Raw genomic sequence first — 19,162 nt, 5'->3', positions numbered from 1 at the left:
TCTTCTAAAAGTCCAGGCGTGTTGGGCCCCTGGCAGAGCTCAGGTTTGACGAGACAGGTTTGGAAAAACCTGTCGCTGGCGACTTTTTGGGGGCTAAAGGGTTAAAATAAATAGGAATTGGCCAAAATTTGTATAAACTATGAAATAGCAGAACAAAAGTAAAAAAAAATCTTTATCTGTTATCAGAATCAAATATTTGATTAGAATAAAAAATTTAACTTTCTGGAAGATTTCTCGTTACATCTGTCATAAAAGTAACAACATCTCAGAAAAGAAACATGATAGCAACAGAAAAATATGATAGCAGTGTGATGTGATGGTCCCTGGCCAGATTTTTACACATATTATAAACCCTGTGACACAAAAACCACTGAACTCTGACACGCACAGACTGTTTTCCTTCGTGCTAATGAAGAAAAATGCTGGTCTGGTATGTAAAAGGGAATTTATTCTTCCAGGACCTGAAGCTCCGTAATGCAGCCCTCCAACAGCCAAACCTATCTGTTCTCTGATTGTCTTGATGCATGCTCAATCATCCAGGTAAGTAAATCTCCAAAAGTTCATTCTGTTCATCTGGACGTAGCGCTTGCAGCATTTTCTCCCACTGAAAATGCTACGTCCAGATGAACAGAATCAACTTCTGGAGATGTTCTCTGATTGGATTGTTTAATTGGTGATTGACATGAAATTGACCAATCAGCTGAAAGGAAGAAAAATAGGGTCAAAATTTGGATGTGTAAGTATAAATCCACACACAGCCAGGAAAGCCGAGCGCAGAGTTGTTTGTAGCACCAATTCAGCCAGAGTGGAGCCAGATGGATTTTCCATCCATCCACACTGTAAAGTCTATAGACCAGCAAGTGATAAATTAACAGTGTTGTTGATATTTTCTAAAACAGTTGTATGCAATAGGAATTGCTGTTTATAGTCCTCCTGTATATCTGCATGTTGCCTCCCAATTAAAACCTGTGATAATGGAGATTCAAATTCATGTCATACCTATACCAACAGTTATCAAGTATCCGGATCGACCTTTACTGATGTGCTTAAAGGAAAATTGTTATTTCCATGTATTTTCCTGTTCTGCCTTTAATTTTGAGGACTTCCCCCCACATTTCTAGTTGTGACAGTGCACCTACAACAAAAAAAATCTGCTGTGATTTACATTTGTTGAAAGAGCAATTTTGTAAAATAGTCTATTTTTGTATGCACAGTTTACAAATCTGTCCTGTACAGCATGGACTGACTTAATGCTAAAAAGTTGTTGCTTAAAAATAAAACAATAAATTTTTAATTAATAACATCAGCAGAAAGCCTTGTTATTAATTAGATGTACAATTTCTATAGAATACGAAACAACTCAGTTCATTTTTGATCATATCAATACCAGCATATTACACAACTAGTGATGTTTCTTTTTAGAAAGCCGGCTCTTTCGGCTCCCAACCGGCTCTTCAGGTTGTTTTGTTACTTTAATTAATTTATTATTAACAACAATATAAAATTATGCACAAAAGGAATTACTAATGTAAAAAAAGAAACGTGGTTTTATTTATATATGTTTATATATAAATATATATGGTGGCCCCTAGAGACAAAGCATGTACAAACTCCAAAACCCATTTCTAGCGTTAACTGAACTTCCAAAACAGAGCTACCTAGATCACTTAATTTACACAATTGAAATCATATGTGTATTGTTTGTGTATTTATACACAAGCACTCATATATATTCATAAAAAATTCCAAATACTGTTCATTTACCTGTTACTACCACACACCAAATCCGGTCGTTGGTACTTCCTGGCTTGTGTAGCCACTAGGTAACAAAAGCTCAACACTGTGCCTAGCATCCTGGAGCACTTCTGTTGTGTTTTTTACGTGCTTTGGAGTTTGTACGTGTTTTGGGGTTTGTACGTGCTTTGTCTCTAGTGGGCACCGTAAATATACTTTTATTTATTCTCTCCACATAAAATGTAATAAATAAATCATATAATACAAAAAACAACTATTTACATTTCAACTTTTAACTATTTAAATTTTCAGCTTTTTCCTTTTAAACAAATTTAAAGTGAAACAACACAAAACACTGAAAACCACAACACAAATATAAATTAAAATACGAAAACAAAAAGAATATGCACATTCTCTGTCATATGGGCCTGCATGAATAAACTTTCTGAATCCTTTATCATCCGCAACTGAAAATAGTTGTGGATGATTACTATACCTTTCTAATGTGACGTTGTTGTCCCTGGCTCTCTTTCGCTTTCTCTCACTCCTGCTCTGTTCCTGTGCTACTGCGTGTGTAACTACCCCCCCTCCCCCCTCTACCCAGCGCAAAGCACAAGGCTCGCGTGCAGAGTGAAGCGGAAAAAAAGTGCGAGAGAGAGGGTGAGAGAAAAAAAAAAAACACGCTTGTGTCGTTCACTTCAAAGAGTCGGCTCTAAGAGCCGTTTCGTTTTGACCAACACATAACTAACAACCATGATGAAAAACGCTCATCTTCTTCCATCACCATCAGCTGATTAACATTGAGCTGCTGCAGTCAACACCATCAAACTAATTTAGTGTTTAATGTTATGTTATTGAATGCTTTTATTTTTAAATCTTTACCAGCGCTTAAAGTCTGTAGATGTTCACATCTGGTGTTAGAAAACCGAGCTCACACTGTTTTTTTTATAACAGGAAATTTAAATTTTTATTGGTTACCGTGTTTATTACCACTTTTATCAGTAATGTACTTCCTATAAAATATGGATTTGATAAGTTACCGGTTTATTGAAATCAGCTAGTGAACACATCGATCACTTTATTGAACTACACGCCTTACACTCTTGTGAGCTCTGGTTACTAACAGCAGGTGTGAATGTTTGGAGTCCAAAACGCAGATAAAGATTAGAATAACAAGGCAATGTAAAATCAGTTTAATGCAGTTGACAGTAGCAGCTCAGATGGAAATCAGCCAATCCGGTTGTTCAGTGATGACGTGACGAATCCTACTTCCGGGTCTAAAGTAGTCTGCGTTTAATATGGCTTTTGTGTTGTTAACATGTTTAATGTTATGTATTTTCTTCTATTTGATCTCAAAAAGCTCCTAAAACAGTCAGTGATCACTGCTGACCTCCCTGGCTTTTATTACCGCTAATCATTTATTTAAGCTCAGTTTTTAAAACCTTAGGATGTAACTACAGCCCAGCCCATGCAGCAGTATATGAATGACTAACCTCGTATTGTGGATGGATTATCTCAGTTGTTCTCCTGGCTGAAGTTTGGTCCTTTTACAGCATCCTGCCATGCAATTACATTTGTTCCTGACCACCGAGAACACTCACGTTAACTTTTATCGAGTGGAAAAAAAGTTAGCTTGTTCATATTATGCTAACATAGCTGTGTCGCTAGCGGTCACGTAGCACATCATTATATACCAGCTAGCCAAACTTCAGTAACCCTACAAACGTCACTGCTGTTTAGTTTTCTGTCTTCATTTATGTTGGAAGTGATAACAGAGCTGTACGTTTGAATTTGTTTCCAAAACTCCGCAGTCAGGACATGCTATATTGTATTTAGATAGAAGCTAGCGAGCTAACTTCCTGCTAACTTCTAACTCCGTTAAATGTCATAAATTCCGTTTTCATGGATGCCTGGATGTTAAACTCAATTGTTACACCTGGTAGAGCAGAACGCTGATCATTTTATTAAAGATGAAAGACTTTAGACAGTTTTTCAACTCTCAGTAATGCCATAGTGATCGTTTGATATATGGACCTGCAGCGGAGTTTAGACCCAGACACGGCTAGTGACGTCAGACTGAACAATCGGATTGTGAGGAGAGCAGAGGACCAAAACTGTCAGAGTTGTGGGACAAGTGAAGAGAACATTGTTGGCATTATTGTTAGCATAAAAGATGGAAATTTAAATAAATGTTAAATTTTAAAATTGATCATTGCCTCCTGTGCCTAAATAAATAAATAAAAATATATATATATATATACTGAATACTAGTAAAAAAAAGGATGCCCCAAAGACCATCACTTTTCAAAAATAATAATAATAATAAGTAATACAAATAATATGAAAGTTACTTACATGTCAAAGATGGTGCTTGTGATTTTGAAGAATCTAAACGTGATAAGGAAATTAAAGAAAGTGCATGAGAAAATACAAACATTTTTGTTTTTTCCCAGGATAATTCAATATAAAAGATTCTCTTACTAATGCACAAAATGAACAGTGTAATTAAAAGTTTGAAAGGCACTGCATGTGTTTATATGATAAACTGACTAATTCAAGCAGCAAACACTAGCAGTGCAAAAATGTATCTAACTAGCTGACAGACTTTAAAGTCACAGGAAGATATATCAAAATGGTGACTTATGCCAGAACAAATGACTTGACAGACATAAATCCTAAATTCCTTTAAGTAAAAAATTGGTGACATAGTAATAAGTGGTCCCTAGTGGTTTTCAAATTATTACATGGCTTGTTAATTTTTTATTAAATTATTAAGAAGCCAGATGAGTTCAAAACATTTACAAATTAGTATAAAGCACTATCCAAACTTCAAATCAAGTGGCAAAATCTCCAAATTAAAAGTACTCGCAAACTATAAAAATTTGATTATACTTAAAAATATGCAAAAACTAATTTAGTGGAATTTTTACCTGCTCAAGAATACATTAAACATGCACTATTTAATTGAAAAGAACAAAATTTGTGTACTTTTAGAAAGGATTATTAAATATTTGGGGATACTAGCCATAAAGAGGGTCTCGTACATTTACGGGCATCTAATTTCCTGGATTTAATGGTTTAAAAGTTTAATAGGTCTTTGAACTTGATAATAAAATTGAGTCCATTATTAGCAAAAAGAATTTTAAAAAGGAGCAAAAAAATGCTTAATATATAATAATTGTTTTAAACTTAAGCTTTGTAATTGTAGCAGATTTCATTATGTCTGTAATTTTTTATTTAGCCCCACAGTAGTAAAAGCCATAAATGGGAGTTAGATTTATTACTAGTATTTTACACAGCATTCAGCTATAGTAACATGTTCTGCATTTTCCTACTTCACCATCTGATCTGAACAGCTGCACTCTCTTAATTAATTAATGACCTAACATTTCTCAGTAACCAATAACTAGATGGAACAGCACAGTATCTAAGAGATCAGACAGTGTTTGAGCTAAAGAAGCTGTGTGTTTCTTTTGGGGGCTTTTTGCACACTGATCCACCACCGTTTTCCTATAGTACAATGCATATCTGGTAACATTACCGTAAACGTGACCAGTAGGTTCACGTTCAGATCAGAAAACCGTTTCAGCTGCAGGCATCTACTCCTGTAATTTAAACAATCACCTCATACGCCTCATGTTTTACATGGTGAGCTTGCTACACTGCACATGAATATTACGTAACATGGCATGACTAGCTCATGTTCAGACATTTAAGATACTGTTCAGCCATTTTGTTTACTGGGTAGTGCATAATGGCCGAGTTAGCTGAGCGGGAATCCACTAAAGCCAAAAAAATAATATAAATTTTTTTAATTAATTACAAAAACTTTATAGGAAAACCTAAGAAACAGTTGCAGAAGCACAGAAAAAAAACTGCTGTGTATGTTATAGTGTGTAAATTCAAAAACTGTATAGAGAGAATGGTGCGATGAAAACAGAATAAGAACTTTATTGAGTAGAATATAGGCAGTAAGAGTTTTGTAATTAACTTTAAATTATGTTTGCCAAAGACAATGCAGTAAATTAACCCAGTTCTACCTGCTAGCTAAAGATGTTATGCTTCTCCCCCTTATACCGTTTAGGACGACTATAGAAAGTTACTAAAATAACCATAGATGAAAACGTATCGAACTTTAAGTATTTACCTTTGTCATAGTTTTCGATTCTTTGGTATCCTTTTGTCCTCCACGTTCTCAAACACCAGGGAGAGAAAAGGCCGCAACAGACGAAAGACCGCAAAGACTAGACGCTAGGCGGTGCAATCTGCTCCTCCCTCTTTTTAAACAAGCCAATAGGAGCTGCTCACATTAAAAACAACTTTATTTAAAAAGTCGTTTTACACCTGATACAAAAATTTTAAAAGTCAAACAATGCACAAGTTTAAAAGAACTGTGATATTCTGGATTAGGCTCTTGAAAAGATCAGGACAGAAGGACGTGGATAGGTGCCTTTATTGAACAGCAGGACATCACACACTCACTTGTTGTTTTTTAGCGGTGCACAAACTACCCTTTTTTGTTGTTATATATTGGTCAACCAAGAACTAGCCCTGTAACAGGCACTTCTGTATTTTACCACTGGGGGGCAACAATTCACTCTATTACATTCCTCCCCTTTTAGATTTGTAATTGAAATAAGCAACCCTTGAAAGAATGTATTTCACTGCCCCCACCAAAAGAAATATTCTGTGGCCCTTACGAACAATGAACAAATGTAGCCATTACTTTCATTATTAAACTGTTCACTTCTAAATAACTGGTAGTAAAATAACTAAAACATAACTCTACGTTTTCAAAGATTCAGTCTCTTTGGGGGAACTCTGCATCTCTCTGGGTATCTGCGTTCCACAGATGGGCTTTGGGTGGTTTCTGGGGTGGACACTGGTGGTTCATCGGTTGTCTGTTTAGGTGGTTCAGGAGGTAAGGAGTGTGATGTTAAAATCCCAGGTGGACTTGGTGGTATCTCTGGAACAACACTGTCCATAATCACTTCTGGCCGTCCCTCTGAAACCGGTGAAAATATAACTGGGGGTTTCTCCACAGTCTGTCTCCATGGTAACAGGTGGTCCACATGTATTGTGCGTGTTCTCTGTCCCTCTTGTATCAGGTAAGTAACACTTCCCATTTTCTTCAGAACTGTTCCCTGAGTCCATTTTGTTTCCCCCCCCCCGAAGTTTCGGATACGCACAGCGTCCCCCTCCGAAAAAACACGAACAGGTTGGGTTTTGTAATCATGGTGTCGCTTCTGCTCAGACTGTTTCTGTTCAATGTGTCTGCTTAGTTCAGGTTTCAGCAGGCTGAAACGAGTCCGGATCTGACGTTTCAGGAACAACTCTGCTGGTGTACGACCCGTCACAGTGTGCGGTGTACTGCGATACATGATAAGGAAGTTTGCCAAACGATGGCTGAGTGGCAATGTGGCCTTACCATCTGTTTCCAGCACATTTTTCATCAGGGATCGTTTCAGGATTTGTACTGACCTCTCTGCTGCCCCGTTTGATGCAGGATGATAGGCAGGAACAGCTGTGTGTCTGATCCCATTTAACTCCAAAAACTGATTGAATTCCTTTGACACAAGTTGAGGTCCATTGTCTGAAACAAGCTCTTCTGGAAGTCCATATGAAGCAAATAACCCTCTCAAAACCTCAATGGTGTTGTGTGAGGTAATGGATGGCATAGGGAACACTTCCAACCATTTTGAATGACTGTCAATGACAACTAAAAAGTACTGCTTGCCTTTTTCAGCGAAATCAATGTGAATCCGTTGCCAAACTCTCTCAGGCCACTTCCACGGATGGAGTGGTGCAACGGGTGGTGACTTCTGTACAGCCTGACAGACTGAGCAGCTTTGAACCAGTTCTTGTATATCACCATCACAGCCTGGCCACCACAGGTAACTGCGAGCGAGTGCTTTCATACGACAGATACCTGGATGTTCATGATGCAGGTCTTCCAGCACTTTCTGTTGGTAAACTGGTGGAATGATGACCCGTTGTCCCCAAAGAACACATCCTTGTTCTGCTGACAGCTCGTGTCTGCGTGTAAAGTAAGGCTTGAGTGATTCGTCTTGCATGTAACTCGGCCACCCATTCATGGTGTAGCTCCAGACCTTGCTGAGGATTGGATCCTTCATGGTTGCTCTCTCAATGTCTTTAGCTACTATTGGTAGCTCTTCCACATGTGAGAAATAGAAGATACTTCCCTCCTCTGCAATGTTGTCTGGCGTATTCCGAGGTAGACGTGACAATGCATCTGCATTGGCATGTTCAGCTGATCTTCTATAGTCAATGTCATAGTTGTATGCCATTAGAATAAGAGCCCAGCGTTGCATTCTTAGTGCAGCGAGTGTTGGGACAGCTGACTTTGGCCCTAGTATAGCCAGCAGTGGCTTATGATCTGTTATGAGGGTGAATTTCCTTCCATACAGATATTTATGGAATTTCTTTACTCCAAAAATTATGGCAAGGGCCTCTTTTTCTATCTGGGCATACTTTCGCTCAGCTTCAGTTAATGTTCTTGATGCGAAAGCCACAGGCCTTTCCTCTCCATTTTCCATGACATGAGAGATGACTGCGCCCAATCCATAAGGTGACGCATCGCAGGCTAACTTCAATGGCAGATTTGTGCTGTAGTGCACCAACACTTTGTTCTGCAGCAGTAGACTTTTTGCATCCCTGAATGTTTTTGCACATTCCATGGTCCAAATCCATTTAGCATCTTTTCTCAACAGGTTATGCAAAGGCTGAAGAATGGTGGATGGATTTTCCAAAAATCGACTGTAGTAATTTAGAAGACCAAGAAAAGACTTCAGTTCAGTGACGTTTGTTGGTTCTGGTGCATTTGCTATGGCTGCTACCTTTTCCTCTAAAGGATGCAGTCCATCCCTGTCAATACGATGTCCCAGGTACTCCACACTGCTCTGAAGAAAGTGGCACTTGGAAAGCTTCACTCTGACACCATGCTTCTCCAGACGTGTGAGTACTTCCTCCAACCTCTTCAAATGATCCCTTTCAGATGAAGCAGTGATGAGGATGTCATCCAAAAAGCAGGTCACATGCTCCATCCCCTGAAGGATTTGATCCATCACAGACTGGAAAAGAGCCGGAGCACTGGAAACACCATAGCTGAGGCGATTGTACTTATAGAGACCTTTGTGTGTGTTGATGACCAGATACTTCTCTGATTCTTCATCTAACTGTAGCTGCTGATAGGCATGAGAAAGGTCAAGTTTACTGAAGGATGTTCCTCCAGCTAAGGTAGCAAACAAATCTTCAGTATTAGGAAGTGGATATCTTTCCTCTTCAACACACTGGTTGACACTGACTTTGTAGTCACCACATATCCTAATTGTTTTGTCTGCTTTTGGCACAGTAACAATAGGGGATGCCCACTCACTTTTCTCAACCTTTGAAATAACCTTCACCTTTTCCAATCTGTCCAGCTCCTTTTCCACAGCTTCTTTTAGTGCATAAGGAACTGGGCGAGCTTTACAGAAAATTGGTGTAGTGTTTGGTTTAGTGTGGATTCTAGCTTTAAATCCCTTTATGCAGCCTTGGTCATCCGAAAACACTGCCTGATGGCGCTGAATCACTTCTAGTACTCCTGGCTTTGCTTCTTTCTGCACCAGTACCTTGTGTACTGTGAAAATCTGTTTCCAGTTCAGCTGTAGTTTCTTTAACCAGTTTCGTCCAATCAGAGCTGGTCTGTCTCCCTGAACAACGATCAGTGGTAGGGTGATGTTTTGAGTCCCATACTGTACTGGTAACATAATATATCCACGCACAGCAATGTGTTGGCCTGAGTAGGACTTGAGCTTTAGCCCACTGGCTGGTTTTATAGGGAAATGAGTGAGATGCATCTGATAATACTTGTCTGATACTACCGACACTGCTGATCCTGTATCCAGCAGCATGGTGGTGTTCTTGTTCCCAAGCGCAACATCCACTGTGTATCCCTTCTCACTGGAGGTGATGGAGTACATTGAATAAACTCCAAAAAGTTCAGCTTCATCATTCCTACTTGAGCATTCATCCTCAGTTTCCAAATACTGAGTTTGCTGACTGAACTTTTTATTCCTGCAAGCACGTGCAATGTGTCCTATTTTTGCACAAACATGACACTTTTCACTCTTAAATTTGCACTCACGTGCTGAATGCTTTCCACCACAACGATAACATGGTTGCTTCACTCCTGTTCCTGTGTCTTTTTTAGGTCCCTTCCAGTTCTTTGGCTTGTTATTGCCCTCTTGCCTGTTCTGTCCTTTCCATCCTTTGTTGAAGAAATTTGGAGCATTTGTCAAGGCATTTACGTGGTGAGGGTCCTGGCGTCCTGAGAACTCCATCGTATTTTTCGAAGCGAGTTCCATGGATATGGCAATCTCACACGCACGTGGAAATGTAAGATCTTTCTCCGATAGTAGCTTGCGCTGCACAGCATCAGAACGCAGCCCACTAACAAAACGATCCCTCAGGGCCTCATCCAAATATTGTCCAAAATCACATGTGGCTGACAACTGCCTCAGGGCGACAACATAGTCAGAAACTGCCTCCCCTTCTTTCTGGTTACGTTTCTGAAAACAAAAACGCTCAGCTATCACCACTGGAGTCGGCTTATAATGCGCACTTAACGCTCCAGTCAGCGCTGCATATCCCATGGTACTCGGTACCCTCGGAGACACAAGATTCTTTAGCAGCCTGTATGCATCTGCTCCGATCACAGAGAGAAACGTGCACACCTTCTTCTCATCGGAAACATCATTTGCCAACATCCATTGCTCCAACCGCTCCAAATATGACTCAAAATCTTCCTTCGATTCATTATACTCTTCAACACGACCCAAATGCATCGCCATGTTAGCTCACCAAAACTGTTCCGCTGCAGCCGTGAAGAAAACGTCTCGTTTTGTCTCTTTCCTTACACGTGAACACAGCCCTTCTACAGCCTCTGTCACGCTGTGGAAATCTTTAGAATCCTCGTCGCCAGTTGTGATATTCTGGATTAGGCTCTTGAAAAGATCAGGACAGAAGGACGTGGATAGGTGCCTTTATTGAACAGCAGGACATCACACACTCACTTGTTGTTTTTTAGCGGTGCACAAACTACCCTTTTTTGTTGTTATATATTGGTCAACCAAGAACTAGCCCTGTAACAGGCACTTCTGTATTTTACCACTGGGGGGCAACAATTCACTCTATTACAAGAACAATTTTATTTTTAAAAGTTTTTTAAGCATAGGGATGGTTAATATGTTTAAAAAATTAATATATAATATTTATCAAAAATTGTTGCCCAAATCAACATCATAATAAAAATATAATTAATAAAAATATAATAATGATAAGAAGAAGAATAACAGTTTACCTAAAAGCTCTTCTAACATTAGACTGCTTTTGAAAAGTTTCAATAGTGTCAATACACCATAAGGACAAGGGAGCTTCACAGTTGAAGTGTGACTGCTTGAAAGACCCCATTCCCTCTCCTTTCCACTAGTTCAAAGAAAATATAAATTATTTCTGATTATATAATTTGAGGGCACAAGTTTGAAGAGTAACATTTTAACAGATCGGTAATATACTTCAGGAGCTTTACTGGATCTGATTAACCAAAACTTCCATCTTCCATGTAGCTAACTGTCTTTTCTCTAATACAGTAGAGTGTGTCTGATCTACTAAAAATCCTCAACTGCATGTTTGCTCAAGTAAATAGTCTTAATTGTTTGAACAACCAGTAATCCTTAATTTGCAAATGCCAAATCTGGATTTTGTCTGTGTAATTCACTGTTATCTTAGGTTTTTTATTTGTATTTTTTGCTTTTCTTTTTTTCTACTCTTGTGTCCGTTTTAATCACTTATTATTGCTACTGTGACAAGTGAATTTACCTAAGAAGAATCATGAAGTCCTTATTTTATCTTATCTGAGCCTCACCATGCAGCCTACCATGCAGAGCGCTGAAAGTTCACATTAAGTACTGTGAGATTATTCTGCTATCATATGTTACCTTATATATGTAATCAAAGTAGTTGAATTATGATAACAGCTGTAGGACATATATTATCTTTTAGTCTAGATTGTGTGTTGTGTATGTAGCCTAGTTTCCATCATACTTTTGGGTTAAAAGAACAATCATTTATGTAGTTCATTAGATAAGTGTGCATCACTCTGTATCCTTGATCTGCTGTGAATGTGTTACACTGTTTTCTTGACATGCTTTATTGTTGAATCATAAAAAGAAGGTTGTAGGCAGGAGACTTGGTGTGTAGGGCAGAAGAGATAAACCACATTCCATACCCCCACCTTACAGAGAGCAGAAAGACAGGGAGCCGAGGTCATAACTTAGGCGCCGTAACAGAGAAAGAATGTGAATGTTTAGGCTTTTACGAATAGGTGGGGGCCGCTAGGAGCTATAAGAGGCTGTGTAACCCGTCACCATTTTGAGACTCGCTGTGACCCTCTGCAGGCAGGTCTCCCCATCATGATGGTTCTAATGCTCATAAGTGTTGAATTGTATGGAAATAAATGATTGTTGATTGAGCATTTATACACCGAGTATTGTCCTTCCTTCAGCCCAAAGATTAAAAGAACTGGGAGATTTCAACAACTTGGTGCCTGGTGACCCGGATCTTTGGTGTGCTGAGGAGGTGCAGATTTGGCCTGTGGTGAGATCGTGGGGCGAGGCGAACAGAAGGCCGGCCTAAAACAGAAAGGTAAGCACAGCCTGTTGTATTATAAATACCAAATGTGCATATTGGGCTTTCCAAATTAATCTGTTCGCTGAGTTACACGTATTTTCACATTAAATTTGTCGGTGTCTGGTTTTTGGCGCAAGATACTAACAACATAAGTTGAGGCTGAATTCCAGTGTGTTAGATAAACTGCTTCTACCGAGAAACTAATGACATACTACGTTGAGCTAGTTGCAGCCCACTTTACCTTCCACATTTAACTTTGTCTAAGACTGGCTTCTGTAGCAATAATACATTAGAATCTCTTGGAGACGCGGCCATAAGTCCAGTACACTGAATAGAGGTTTTGAAGTTGGTTTATGGTGTCGGTTAAGTCCTCGTGGATGCGGCTATAAAATTGAATATAGAATTAAGGAAAGCAGATGCTGGCTTACGGTGCAGTTGAACACTGGCAACGCCAAAAGCGCAACACGTCCGTAGGTTTGGTTTATGATACGGCCGTGTTCCGGTGGTGCGGCCGTAAGTGCAGTAGTGATTGGTGCTGATTTTAGTACATTGAATAGAGGTTTGACGGTGGTTTATGGTATCAGTTGAGCCTCGAGGGCTGCGGTCATAAAATATAAGTAAAATTTTACTTGCCATGAAATAAAGGTAAAGCAGAACCTGGCTTATGATATCAGTAATATCTTCGGGGACACATGCATCACTTTTTACGGTGCGATTTTGCCCCGTGGTGGCGGTCATAAGTGCAGAGAAAGGGGTATCTGGTCGATGGTGCAGTTGTGCTTTAAGGGGTTCTAACAGTTGAGCTCAGAGGTTTCTGTGTAAAGTTCCGCTGATGAGAAGTGGTGGGTGTTGTGTGTGGCGCGCTCTGGGTGTTGTGTGTGAGGCGCGCTCTGGGTGTTGTGTGTGGCGCGCTCTGGGTGTTGTGTGTAAGGTGCGCTCTGGGTGTGTGGTCTGTGTGTGAAGCGTGAAACACAGTGACAGTGACGGTTGATGTGTTTGAATAGGAGGACATTAGTGCGAAGAAAATGCTTTAAGATCTAAAGGTTGACGCCTAGTGTACCTGTGGAAACTAATTTTGTTCAAGGTGTGGCGACCCTCCTGTTCGTGGACGCGCGGGCAGGCCCAGCGGCGTCTGGATGCCGAGGTGGTGACTTGGGAACTGAGGACTCCCGTATAGCTACAGAATAACACTGGAACGGCCGTGTAATCACGGGTTCACATTTATTCTGGAATAGAACAAGAGAATGCTTTTACATCTAAAGGTTGAGTTCTATCATAGGTGAAATATAAAAAGGTTGAATTCCTCGCTTCAGTGGGTGAAATTGCTGTTTGCCTGTCCCCTGACGAGTGTGAAATTAAATAAAGAGGGAATTTGGAGCCACATAGAGATAGACGGGCATAATTGGGTGTATTACTCTGTGGTGTAATTAACAAAAAATAAATAAATAAAAAGAGAGAGATAGTAAGAGGTGTGTAGTGGAGAATTATGGAGAAGTAGAGAGAGGAATATGTTGGGAGACTGGCGTGCAGTTTACGCTGTCGAGGTAGGCGTGTTGCCTGCTTATCTGTTTAACAGTGATGAAAATGAAAGTAAATAAATCTCTTAGTGTGTTAATACAGGAAGCTGCGGACCTGGACCAACTGCCCCCACAAGCACAGCGGCCGAAGCAAAATTATAAGTAATGGGAACCACACCCAGCAAGAATCAGCAGCTGCGAAACAGACAGCAGCGAGGAGAGAATTAGAGGAGAAATGAAGGTTTTAAGAGCACAGGAAATTGGGTTGAATTTTGGGGCCAACGGACTTGTGGAGGTTGGGAAGGCGTCCGGAGCATCACAACAAAAGGTGAAACAAAAACATACACAAGCAGAGAAATGTGAGAGAAAGGCTCCTTTTAAGGTAACGCCTAGTTTGAGAAAAAATTAAAATTAACCTGCCTGCCTACAAATGCACACACATGCAATGAAAAAACAGCTTACACTCATGAACATGTGAAGATTTTCCAGCAAGGTTAAAGCAAAAAAAAAAAAAAAAAAAATTAACATACTTCTGTTGTTAAATGATGAAGTTTATCCATTACTGACAAAGAAACCCTCTGGGTTGCAGGACAACAATTTAACTTAAAAAAAAAAAAAAAAGACACTGGTCTGACCAACCAGTGAAGACACGACAAATTTAGTGGTTAGAAGATTCAAATTGTGACATGTTTTCTGCTGATTGATTGATACAAGTGATTACTCAATGAAAGAAAATTCCTTTTTGGGCTTTTAAACATGATCTTAAGAATTTTAACATGTACCTGTGTTGTCCTGTCAGCTTGGTGGGTTATGAGTTGATTATACGGTGAGAAAAAACAAAAAAAAAGGGGGAGAGAAGGCTGACACAGGGCCTGGCCCCGTTGTTTCTCCCCTCTCGGAATAACAGCCAACACAACATCATTTTCCTGTTCGTTTGTTTTTGTTTTGTTTTTGTTTTTTTCTCTTTATGCTTAATTACAGGCTGCTTTGCCGGCCCTGAAAGCCGAGGCTGACTTGGACTCCTGCTCTCCCCTCTACGTGACCCTGACCAAATGCTGCAACAGCTGGACCCACAACAACGACCTGAAAATGTCAACAGTGCTGCAGGAATGCGATCTCATGCAGCAGAGACGGAGAGCGTTAAAACCAAGGCCCGTTTCACTACACGGGGGAAAATTCTCAGACAGCTTCAGCTGACAGAGCGGTGGCAAGACGCCCACCAAGCCCGAATGAAAAGTAAGGCCGAGCAAAAGAATGCTGACCTTGATAACTCTGCATTCACACTGCAGGACAGTGATGGACCAACACGGCAGCGAAAAGGGCGTGACCGAGACAGGAGGAGTAACTGAGGTCAGAAGGCACCTCAGAATGGACAAAAAACACAGAAGAAGATGCAGGTTTCACCTGCGGTGAGCATGGACACTGGAGAAAGGACTGCCCCAATTGGGGTCAGAACCAGGATGGACAGAACTTTGAGCAGCAGCAGCAGCAATGGTCGCAAACAGACTGAAATGGAGGAGGGCAGGACCCCAGGGCATGCCTCAGGCCGTGGTTTACCCAGAACACCAGAACAGGAAGGTGATGAACATACACACACACACACACACACACATTGGAATGCTGCTTCACTGAGAAGTGATCCACATACATATACATGCACACGCTTGTGCAATGAAGAGTGATGCACACACACACACGCTGATGCAATGAAGAATGCTTTGCTTATGCTGATATGCAAAATGCTGCACACAAACATCCCAATACATAATTTTTATGAGGAGCCATTGATTACCATTGATTACTTAGAATGTGTTATATGTCACCCAGAGAGCATTTATGTAGAGTTAAGGAATAAGGTCTAAAACGGTTTGGTTATGAGAACAATGTCTGTGCGTGATGTCTGTTTATGGCTCAAGGCCTTGACTGAATTCTTTGCTGTGCTTCACACAGCCCTGATGAGGAACAGTGGCACAGAGTGAAAATGATGAATTAATAGGGTAAGTTTTAGGCATTTTCTGTGATTGAGATTTAATCCAAGGAGGAACAAAAGGTGTTACGGCACCTGAGGTTCTCATTCCCACACAATATTGTCCCTGCAGGAAGCAAAAGTTCCTGTGAATGTTTGGTTGATTTCTTGGTTTTGCTTAGCGCTAGCTTGATTTTATCAGTGAGCTTTGGGTTGTGTTCTTTCTCTCAGAGAGAGAGATGGTTTTTATGCTTGGACATGTCTGCAACGGGCCCTAGTATGTGTTATTTTAGTAGTATTTTGTTGGTTACGTCTGTTTTCGTTTTTGTTACAGTGCACTGAGATAAAAACATCTTAGAGGTGTGATCCACCGGTGGTGATATGTTGATATTTTGTGAGTCCATGATTTAACAATCAGCTCTTTAAACCAGGCCTGAAAGATTGAAATTTAAAGCGCTATAAAATATTCTTACGGAAAACAGTTGCAAAGTGTGTTTCTCCATGATTATAATGGGCTTGGGAGAAATTCACTTATATGGGACACTGATCACATGAGAAGTCCTGAGTCTAAAAGGATTGCAGCGAGTCAATCCAGAACAAAAAAAACAAGGAATTGTTTTCCTTTTAAAATGATGACGTCATCTTGCTGGTGATGGATGCTCGAATAGGTTGCGCGTGAGACTCCATTATCAGCAACATCTGGTATGAATGTGTGTGGATGAATGCATGTGACTGGACTGTGATGGACTGACGACTAAAAGTTTTAACTGACTTGAGACTGAGACAAAGACTGCACCAACTTTAGGATTAGTAAATGCCGACAAACAATTCACCCAGCCGGCAAGAGAAGGGTGGATGTTTCGCTTTGTTTTGTTTTTGCAGGAGCAGGAGGATAAGAGAGACTGGAGGAGGAGACTGTAGCTTCACATGAGTGTGAGCTGCAGACTTAACACTTTGGTTGCTAATTCTGAGTTACTGATGTTTGCATTAAGAAAACTGTGCTATATTAGCTGTGTTTTGATTAAGGTATCATGTTATATTATTGGGAAGGTTAAATGCTACAGTGGAGAAAACTTTTGATATCACTCATGACTGGAATATGTTACTATTAACCATAGCAGGCCACTGTAAAAAGTCAATTAAAGTTTATAGAGGAAAATCGCCAAAACTTTAACAATATTTATGAATAACAGGGGAATGGTAGACTTGCCACATTCAGAATAGAGTTATGCAATAACAAACATTGGTTCACGTGATTTAGGTTCTCGCTTGAAGGAGTAAATTATTAAAAGTAGAATATAACCGACAGGGACATGTGATAGGATGTGGTACTGCAAAAGAACAAGAGCAAAGTAAAGAAAGAAAAACCTATAGTGTTTAGTTTTGATAAATTCAAATTAAAATGTACCATTACACTCAGAGGATCAATATGAAATTCAATATATGCTAATTTTGTATGAAGTACATGACTGATAACTGTTCTGTCCTGAGCTTTTGTTTTTACAGCACCCACTTGACCACACCAACAGTTTCTTGCCACCAACAGGGGGTATTTGCAAAGAATAGGGAGGAACATCATCAAAATTGGGAAAGGTAAGCCCCGGAGGGGGTGATAACAGCATAACTTTCACTTATGGTCAAATTCTCGAAATTTGACCCCAAACTTGAAAATTCTTCAAACATTTAGAGACAGAGTGGATAAACATAATGTCGCAAACCACATAAGGACGGAGCATTTGAATCAATAAGATGGTGAAATAACACGCAGTAAATTGTTGATCATGTTGATTATGTTTATTCCAGTGTGCAGAGCAAGGTTATTATTATTAACAAAAACAAATGAAATAACGGAAACTAAAACTAGCAGACAATTGGTAAAAACTAATTAAAACTGATATAAAATTGAAAATCTGAAGTCGAAGCTAAATAAAAATAAAAACTAATGAAAATTGCAAAACTATTAAAACCCTGGTGCAGAGATTGGCAAATCTGACCAGGAAATGTTATAAAATGGATTGTCGGAACAGTCAGCGTTAAAGTCACCTTTGACAGTCCAGACTAAGATGGCGTTGGACATCTTCAGGGCAGAAAAGGGTCGGTGTGACCAAAGTGTGGTTTGGCTTGTTGTGTGTACATTTCAAAATGATACAGCTCTGGATGGACCAGTTACCAGGGCATGGAAGGATGACAGACTTTATTACATGAGGAGAAGGGAAATTTCCGGGATTGAAGATCCTCAGGGTGAGTGGTTGACTAAAGCATGCATAAAATAATCATTTTGTTATTGAATGTTAATTGATTGATAATTGGCCACATTTACAGTTGTGTTGACTTGTTGTGGACGCAGTCTACTTCATGTTTAAGGATTCTAATTAACAGATTGAACACTAAGAGAAGACTAGGCAGTGTCACACTATCAGATGCGAGTGATGGTTGGGCTCAGTGATGAATTAGGAGGATGAATTCGACAATGAGGGAAAAACAGTGGGTAAAAAGGGAGTGACAAATGTGTAGTTCATATTAACGCACAGGTTTTGTTTTTAGGTAGTTCTGCGGATACAGGCTCTGAGCGGAGCCAGGAGTTTAACAGATCTAACATGATAATTAAATTGATTTTATTCTCTAACACAGGATGACAAGGCTGGAGCAACGGTACTCGAGAGAAGAATTTCTGACACTTTCTGAGATATGATGTCACTAACCTTCTCTTTTAATTTTCTAGCTCCAATGAATTGACACATGGGAGTGTGTCAAAAAGGGGGAAGTTGAGTCTGAACATCAAACAATGGTTTTATGAACATTTTATGACTTTATTTGTGTGTTTAATAATTTAGGTATGGTAAAACTTAAGCTTATAATGTGGTAGACTTAGAAATGGTTCATTAATTTTTGATTTCTTTTACACACACATAGATTATGATTAGAATAGGTCCTGAACATAATATTTTGAACCAAATTTGAATCATTAGAAGAATAATGGATAACAATATTAGATTATCAAGGCTAGGGAGAGAGGTGTTTTGGTTTTCTGCTTTGCAGAGAAAGGAACAGACACCAGACGAGGTCACGGAGAGATGAGGATCCTTCACAGCAGAGACAGATGTAGGGACTGCCGAGACAGCAACTGGGGTCAAGTGTCATGACGTCTGGGCTCCTTGAGAAGATGGATCCCATAAACACAGCAATAACCATGAAGGGGTTGGCGAAAACCAGGAACACCGGATCAACGAGGTTCGAGAGGCTCTTGGGCAAAAGA

The 19,162-nt window shown here is 39.8% G+C and overlaps 1 pseudogene; it reads right to left on the bottom strand.

Annotated features, from left to right (window-relative positions):
• The window catches only part of LOC146390390 (polymeric immunoglobulin receptor-like), a 78,377-nt pseudogene that overhangs the window by 32,029 nt on the left and 27,186 nt on the right, over positions 1 to 19,162 (bottom strand).

The sequence above is a fragment of the Perissodus microlepis genome, chromosome 3 (assembly GCF_051167445.1).
Source record: "Perissodus microlepis isolate ML-2025 ecotype Zambia chromosome 3, ASM5116744v1, whole genome shotgun sequence".
NCBI classification, from domain to species: domain Eukaryota; kingdom Metazoa; phylum Chordata; class Actinopteri; order Cichliformes; family Cichlidae; genus Perissodus; species Perissodus microlepis.
The sequence above is the reverse complement of the archived record's forward strand: the minus strand, read 5'-3'. Positions and strand labels throughout refer to the sequence as shown.